An 8,050-nucleotide genomic window follows, 5' to 3' on the forward strand; every position below is an offset into this window, starting at 1 on the left:
GTAATGCGGTGACCAGATTATTGAACTGCATTGTCCAAGGTGCGGTTCCGCCGCTACTGTAAGATATAGTTTATGATGACCTCGCTATAGTCTTGTAACTAACACTCCTTTATATGAACCTGGGCATTTATTAGCCTTTGTTTCGAGCAAATGCAATATTGTTTAATTTAAGGTTCCTACTTATCATTACTCCTAAATCTCTCTTGGTAATCTGATTTCTCAATGGCATTGTTGTACATCTGGTAACTGGTTTCCCTGTTTACATCTCCTATACTGAGAACTTTACATTTGTCCACGTTGAATTTCATCTGCAACTTACTTATGTTGCTGTCTATGCCAAAATCTATGTCATTTATGTATATACAACAGTAATAGTGGCACGAGCCTTGGGGAACTCCACTAGTCGTGCTGTCTAATGGGATTTAGTGCCGTTAATGCTCACCGCTGTTTCCCGTCCTGTAACCATGCCCTAATCCATTTAAGGGTATTACCTTTGATGCCATGTGCTTCTACCTTTCTAATTGTCTTTCGTGGGGGACTTGTCGAAGGCTTTGCTAAAAGTCGAGATATACCACATCATAACAGCCCCTCATCCACCGATTCGAAAACAGATGAAAAGAATGTTAATAGATTGTTAAACAAGAACGCCTCGCTTGTGAAGCCATGCTGGGAATCATTGATCAATCGAAAGCTTTCCAGGTGATTTCGAATAGAGTTTGAAATTATTGCTTCCAGTAATTTGCCTACTATTGATGTTAGACTGATTGGGCTGTAGTTAGAGGATAGTGATCTATCCCCTCCTTCTGAAAATCGGTATTACATTTTATATCCTGTGATTCTGGTACTACAACTGTTTTTCAGTACATGTTAAACAACTTTGCTAAGGGCATACTAAGCTATTCTTTACATTCCTTAATACTCTGGCAAATATCTCATCGGACCAGGAATTGCTGAGTTTTTTAGTTTGTCTATTATTTGCTTACTAACATGGTTACTAGTCACTACTATCTCACTTAATTTGTTTTCTTCACTATCTCTGAATAGTCGGTGCCCTGGGTATCATGTTTAAATTTTCGGGGGTGAAACTGATAGTATTTATTCAGACTGGCTGCTCATTTCTCTGTCACATTGCTAGCCTTCGCCGGCATTCCGTTCAGCTGGTCCAATGTTTTCTCCTGTTTTAGTTTGATACATTTGGTAGAACTTTTGGGGTTTGGTTCTTGCTCTCCCCTGCTTTCTTCACTTCATTATTCCTCTTGCTTTTCCCTTATCTCGGTCTTAACCCTACCGGGCCAATACCTTATAATAACCTGGAGGTAAATTTCGCTACTTGATTTATCCTTCTACCTATAGCCTTCTCAATAATAATGTTCTTTTAAATAAATTTATTATCCAATGTAGGGGTCATTGTTGTCTGATCTGAGTTTTTGTATGGTATGTTCTGGCCTTTTGCACAAGTAACTAATATTTAAACACGGAACTCGGCAACTGAGATCTCGTTATCAGGTCGAAGTCAACCGTCAGGTTTGCGGGTGGGGTGAGGTCGGTGTGAGTCACCCCAGGCGTGATAATTCTTCCTTCAAGAGCCTGTAAACTATCAAGTTTGCCCCTTCTGAAATCTGGGACTTTAGTGGAATTTCTTCCTTTCGCTCGCCCTGAAAATCTAACTGAATCTAATTTCTTCAGGATTGCTGTTTGCAAGTTCGTTCCTACTCGACATTGCTGATGAGGTTTTCTGTTCGACAGAACTAAATCGAGTATATTATAACCCCCGCGTGGGTTCGGTTATATGCTGACTGAAACAGTCCTGCATCGTTTCGAGAAAATCCTCTGATTCTCTGAGTTACCTGTAAAAGGTCAGTCCAATCTATTTGGCCAAGGTTAAAGTCGCCTACTATACAGACTTTGTTGTGTATGGAAGCCCTGCGCATTTCATCCCTGATAAGTCGCTCATTGACTCTATCAAGATTGGGAGGTCTATATATTACTCCTATGATTAGTTTTCCCTACCGTCGATTAATTCTATCCAAATTGTTTCTAAGATCTCTCAGTTTTTTATTTCCTTTCGTTTATTTCATACTTCAGATTATCCCCTGACATAGATTGCTACTCCGCCTCTTTCCTGGTCTGCCTATCGGTATGGAACAATATGTAACCTGCAATTTGGTATTCCGACCGGTAACTCCACGTGTATCTAGGTTGATCCAGTATGTTTCAGTGAATGCTATTATATCGATTTTTTCGGTACATACCAAGGCCCTAATATCATCCATTTTGTTTCTCATACTTACTGTTCTATGAGGGCATTTGGGTTAGTCGTGTTCTGAGAGTCCCCCTTGCTTTTAGGTCTTAACTCGTCTAATTTAGCTTTTGTCATCATTCCTAACACTATTTCCTATAACCTTGTTTACCCTGCTCCCACTACAGTCTCCACCTCGTGCCCATATGTTCCCCCTAGTAGTTCAAAAGATTCTTGATATCTTTTGAACTGCCCCTCTAGAGCCTCCCCCCGCCAGGGTTAAGTACCCATCCCTAGACAGGCAGCACTTCATCCCTAGCATAGCGTCCTTCTGCCGTAGAAAGAAACCCAGTTGTCAATGAATGGGACTGATATTGACTTCTGGTAATATCTGTCAAGACGGTCGTTGACACCAACTGCCCTTGACTTGACAACCATTCACTGCCATCTCTTCTCTAGGCAGGACACTGCATATGATAGGGATCCTCCCTAGTCCTGCATTGATGATCTATAGCTGTCTTGAACTTCTATCAAGAAGCTCGTCTTCACACCGGCCAATATCATTGCCTGCACTGAGGCAGATAATGGGTTTGTTCCCATTACCAGACAAGATATTCATCCTGTCAACTATATCCCCACCCCAGCCCTGGCAAACACACCCTCATCCTATTTTTTTGTTTTTTACCACAAAGGCCCTGTCCAAGTACTCCACCAGCCACCAACAATTAAAAGTTTATACCTTCCTTGTCGTCCCTGTCCCTGACTGTACTAACGTCCAATTGCCTGTCAAGGGACTGAACGAGTTGGTACACTTAGCTGTTGATGTCGTTAGCTTGGGTACGACTCAGCTGTTACTGTTGAGTTGTTTTTCACTGACTTAAGCACTGTTCACCACTATTCAACACTGGTTCCATTCCTTTCCTAAAGGAGAGGGAGTTGGTAAGGGCCAACATAACAGTTGACCTGGCTGTTCCCAGAGGAGCGCCAGGTAGTCTTGATCCTTCTGTGGTCAAGGATGTGTAATAATAATAATAATAATATATAATTAACGGTTTATTGAAAAAGTTCTGCAGCCCGAAGGCTGAAAATATACATTGGACATAAATGACTTATTACATACATTGGTAGTTTAACAAAAGCCTTCATTAGAGAAAGGTAAAGGAACATACAGTGAACATACAGATTAATGTAGGTGTTGAACAGCAAAAACGTAGTGTAGTAACTCCCTCCCAGATGGTATAGGAGGGACCTCACGTGGTGTAGTAGTCCCTCACAGATGGTGTTATGGGGGCCTCACGTGGTGTAGTAATTCCTCACAGATGGTGTTATGAGGGGCCTCACGTGGTGTAGTAATCCCTCACAGATGGCGTTATGAGGGGCCCACTCGTGGTGTAGTAATTCCCTCACAGATGGTGTTATGAGGGGCTTCGTGGTGTAGTAATTCCCTCACAGATGGTGTGATGAGGGACTTGACGTGGTGTAGTAATTCCCTCACATATGGAGTTATGAGGGACATGTGGTGTAGTAATTCCCTCACAGATGGTGTTATATGGTGAGGTTTGGTCCCAGGCCTTCCTATCGTAGACGGATTAACACATCGGTGGTTGTTGTTGGGTCTCGCGAGGTCCGTTATCACTGGGTACCTGGGACCTCACTGTGTGAAGGTAGCTGGGTTACGACTGTTACGTTGAGTTGTTCTCACTGACTTAACACTGTTCACCACTGTTCACCTCTGTTTAACACTGGTTCCGTTCCTTTCTAAATGAAATTGTAACTTCTGGCGAGAACTTGTTGATATTCCGGTGGGAGGAGGTTCAGGAGGGTTGGTATGGAGCCTAACAGTTGACCTGGCTGCTCTCGAGAATCTTGACCCTTCGGTGGTCAAGGATGTTATTGTGTGTGTGTGTCATATTCCGTCATTTTCTCAGAGTGAGCCGCTGAAATGAAGTACTCACCTACCATCATTACCTACCATCACTACGACCATGCCAATGCAGACTACCATCACCTCAACCACCATTACCAACCACCAGTTCCCCAACAACCACCACTACTACCATCAGTCTACTATCAACCACCACCTACCACCATTACTACCCGCATCACCTACCATCAACCACCAAACTACCACCATCAACCACACCTACCACCACCTACCACCATCCTTCAATACATACATACATACATACATACATACATACAAATAGACCACCCTATCCTCCCTAGCACACACACACACACACACACACACACAGACAGACATATGCACAAAACTACAGTATATACATATGTACATACACTCATCATACATATGTATATTTGCATACAAGGAGAGGTATAGCGTCCAGGGTACTTGAACTAGACCTGTGTATTATTTAATGTTAGTTGTATTTTGTGTATTTTTCCTTTCTAAAAATGCAGAAGTAGATATTTTAATGATGATGTGTGAGGAGGAGAGGGAGGAGAGGAGGAGATGAGATGTGAGATGATGTGGGTGTGAGAGGAGAGAGGAGAGGATGAGGATGGTGATGTGATGGTGATGATGATGAGGAGGAGAGGAGGAGGATGAGGATGGGTGATGATGATGATGGTGATGATGATGAGGAGGAGGAGGATGAGGATGGTGATGATGATGATGAGGAGGAGGGAGGAGGAGGAGGATGAGGATGGTGATGATGATGATGATGGTGATGAGGAGGAGGAGGAGGAGGAGGAGGAGGATGAGATGGTGATGATGATGATGATGATGGTGATGATGATGAGGGAGGAGGAGGAGGAGGATGAGGATGATGATGATGATGATGGAGTGATGATGAGGAGAGGAGGATGGGATGGTGATGATGATGAGGAGGAGGGAGGAGGAGGAGGATGAGGATGGTGATGATGATGATGATGGTGATGATGATGAGGAGGATGAGGATGAGTGATGATGATGATGAATGATGGTGATGATGATGAGGAGGAGGAGGAGGATGAGGATGGTGATGATGATGATGGAGGATGATGATGATGAGGATGATGATGGTGGATGAGAGGAGGAGGAGGATGAGGATGGTGATGATGATGATGATGATGATGATGAGGAGGATGGTGATGATGATGATGATGATGAGGAGAGGAGGAGGAGGAGGAGGATGAGGATGATGATGATGGAGGATGATGAGGATGAGAGGAGGAGGAGGATGAGGATGGTGATGATGATGATGATGATGAGGAGGAGGAGATGAGGATGGAGGATGATGATGATGAGGAGGAGGAGGGAGGAGGAGGATGAGGATGATGATGATGGTGATGATGATGATGAGGAGGAGGAGGAGGATGAGGATGATGGATAAGGATGATGATGATGATGAGAGGAGGATGGTGAAGATGATGGAGGGAGGAGGAGGAGGAGGAGGAGGATGGTGGAGAGAGGAGGATGGTGATGATGATGAGGAGGAGAGGAGGATGAGGATGGTGATGATGATGAGAGATGATGGTGATGATGAGGAGGAGGATGAGATGGTGGATGAAGATGGGAGGATGATGATGATGAGGATGAGGAGGAGGGATGATGAGGAGGAGGAGGAGGATGAGGATGGTGGATGATGATGATGATGATGGGAGGAGGAGAGGGGAGGATGGTGGATGATGATGAGATGATGAGGGAGGAGGGGGAGGAGGAGGAGGAGGAGGATGAGGATGAGGATGGTGATGAGGAGGATGAGGATGATGATGAGAGGAGGTGATGAGGAGGATGATGAGGGGAGGGGAGGAGGAGAGGAGGGATGAGGATGAGGGAGGGATGAGGATGAGATGATGATGAGGAGGAGGATGAGGATGGAGGAGGAGGAGGAGGAGGATGAGGATGATGATGAGGAGGAGGAGGATGAGGAGGATGATGGGGAGGGAGGAGGATGGAGGAGGATGAGAGGAGGAGAGGATGAGGAGGATGATGAGGAGGATGAGGATGGTGATGAGGAGGAGGAGGATGAGGATGATGATGAGGAGGAGGAGGAGGGAGGAGGAAGATGAGGAGGAGGAGGATGAGGATGAGGAGGATGAGGATGAGGATGATGATGATGATGAGGGAGGAGGATGAGGATGGTGATGAGGAGGAGGAGGGAGATGAGATGATGATGAGGAGGAGGAGGAGGATGAGGATGATGATGAGGAGGAGGAAAGAGGATGATGATGAGGAGGAGGATGAGGGAATGATGATGATGGATGAGGAGGAGGATGGGGATGAGGAGGAGGGAGAGGATGATGATGAGGGGAGGAGGATGAGGATGGAGGATGGAGGATGATGATGAGAGGAGGAGGAGGAGGAGGAGGATGGGGATGATGATGATGATAATGAGGATGATGAGGAGGAGGAGGAGAGGAGGAGGAGGATGAGGATGGAGTGATGATGAGGAGGAGGAGGAGGAGGATGAGGATGAAGATGAGTGAGGAGGAGGATGAGGATGATGATGATGATGATGATGATGATGATGAGGAGGAGGGGAGGAGGAGGAGGAGGAGGAGGAGGAGGAGGAGGGAGGAGGAGGAGGGAGGAGAGGAGGATGATGATGATGATGATGATGAGGGAGGAGGAGGAGGATGATGATAGGAGGATGAGGATGATGATGATGATGATGAGTGAGGGAGGAGGAGGAGGAGGAGGAGGAGGAGGAGGAGGAGAGGAGGATGATGGTGGTGATGAGGAGGAGGATGAGGATGATGATGAGGGAGGGAGGATGAGGATGATGATGATGATGAGGAGGAGGAGGGGAGGATGAGGAGGATGATGATGAGAGAGGAGGAGGAGGGAGGAGGAGGAGGAGGGAGGAGGAGGGGATGAGGGGAGGGGAGGAGGGATGAGATGATGATGAGGAGGAGGATGAGGAAGATGAGGATGATGATGATGAGGAGGAGGAGGAGGAGGAGGAGGAGGATGGGATGATGATGATGATGGGAGGAGGAGGAGGAGGAGGAGGAGGGAGGAGGAGGAGGAGGAGGAGGATGAGGATGATGAAGGATGATGATGGTGATGAGGGAGGAGGAGGAGGAGGAGGATGGGGGATGATGTGGATGAGGAGGAGGAGGAGGAGGAGGAGGAGGAGGAGGATGAGATGGTGATGATGGTGATGATGAGGAGGAGGATGAGGATGATGATGAGGATGATGATGATGAGGGGAGGAGGAGGAGGATGGATGAGAGGGGAGGAGGAGGAGGAGGAGGATGATGGAGAGGAGGAGGAGGAGGAGGAGGAGGATGGGGATGATGATGAAGGGGAGGAGGATGAGGGGAGGAGGAGGGAGAGGAGGAGGGATAAGATGGATGATGATGAGGAGGGAGGAGGAGAGGAGGAGGATGGTGATGATGATGATGAGGAGGGGAGGAGGAGGATGAGGAGATGGTGGAGGAGGGAGGAGGAGGAGGGATGGTGATGATGAAGGAGGAGGAGAGGATGAGGATGGTGGAGGATGATGAGAAGAGGAGGGAGGAGGAGGATGATGATGATGAGGAGGAGGAGGATGGTGATGATGATGATGATGAGGAGGAGGAGGATGAGGAGGAAGATGATGATGAGGAGGAGGATGAGGATGATGATGATGAGGAGGATGGTGATGATGAGGAGGAGGAGGATGAGATGGTGATGATGAGGAGGGGAGAGATGAGGATGGTGATGATGATGATGAGGAGGAGAGGAGGATGGTGAGATGATGATGAGGAGGAGGAGGAGGAGGATGAGGATGGTGATGAAGATGAGGAGGAGGATGAGGATGAGGATGATGAGGAGGATGGTGGATGATGAGGAGGAGGAGGATGGGAGATGGAGGATGATGA

Source organism: Homarus americanus, unplaced genomic scaffold (genome assembly GCF_018991925.1).
Source record: "Homarus americanus isolate GMGI-L3 unplaced genomic scaffold, GMGI_Hamer_2.0 scaffold45243, whole genome shotgun sequence".
NCBI lineage: Eukaryota > Metazoa > Arthropoda > Malacostraca > Decapoda > Nephropidae > Homarus > Homarus americanus.